At 43.7% G+C, this 892-nt stretch overlaps 1 protein-coding gene across 1 annotated transcript in view; it reads right to left on the bottom strand.

The window, feature by feature from the left end:
- LOC112069965 (tumor protein D54) overlaps positions 1 to 892 on the bottom strand; it is a gene marked incomplete at its 5' end in the record, with an annotated part of 21,595 nt that overhangs the window by 1,902 nt on the left and 18,801 nt on the right. The window lies entirely within an intron of this gene.

Genomic DNA, 892 nt, shown 5'->3' with positions numbered 1-892 from the left:
TAGGGTGTGAGACTGTAGAGAATAGGGTGTGAGACTGTAGAGAATAGGGTGTGAGACTGTAGAGAATAGGGTGTGAGACTGTAGAGAATAGGGTGAGCTGTGTGAGACTGTTCTGACATTTGTATAGATCAAGCACCCGTTAAAAAAGGTTGTACACTTTTCACAATGCCTGTGCTGCAGCACCGGTAAACCGTTATTGTGACACTCTTGCGCGGGATTTTATTGAACTAGGCAAGTCAAGTCAAGAAGAAATTCTTATTTACACACAAATGACAGCCTACAACCGGCCAAACCTGGACGACGCTGGGACCAATTGTGCGTCGCCCTATGGGACTCCCAATCACGGCCGGTTGACATACAGCCTGGAATCGAAACAGGGTGTCTCTAGCATTGCGATGCAGTGCCTTTCGACCGTTGAGTCACTCTGGACCTCTGGGTGAGTGACACCAAGCGTAACACATCACCCAGGTGTGTTAGCGTCTAACAATAACCCATAGGTACCACACATATACCCACGATGGTATATTATACCCATTATAAAATATAGCCATTATCAGATCCACTTTGCCACACACACACACCTTTTCTTTACATGTGCTGCAGTGCAGGGAGACTTTAAATCAGCCCAGCTGTGAAGAGAGACAATGGGAAATCTTCAGGGAGTCAGTCATTTCATTTTTCACACCATTTTTATTTTCAAGAGTTGTTTTGAGAGACAGTTGAGAATAATCGAGTAGTAATACAATCCCGTGCAGGAATAGGATAAAGCACTACTAAGCTAACTCGTCTGTAGGGTGTTAAGAAGCAAAGTACAGTGAGAGAATAAAGTATTTGATCCCCTGCTGATTTTGTATGTTTGCCCACTGACAAAGAAATGATCAGTCTATAATTT

Source organism: Salvelinus sp. IW2-2015, unplaced genomic scaffold (genome assembly GCF_002910315.2).
Source record: "Salvelinus sp. IW2-2015 unplaced genomic scaffold, ASM291031v2 Un_scaffold1173, whole genome shotgun sequence".
NCBI lineage: Eukaryota > Metazoa > Chordata > Actinopteri > Salmoniformes > Salmonidae > Salvelinus > Salvelinus sp. IW2-2015.
This window is presented reverse-complemented; position numbering and strand designations above follow the sequence as displayed.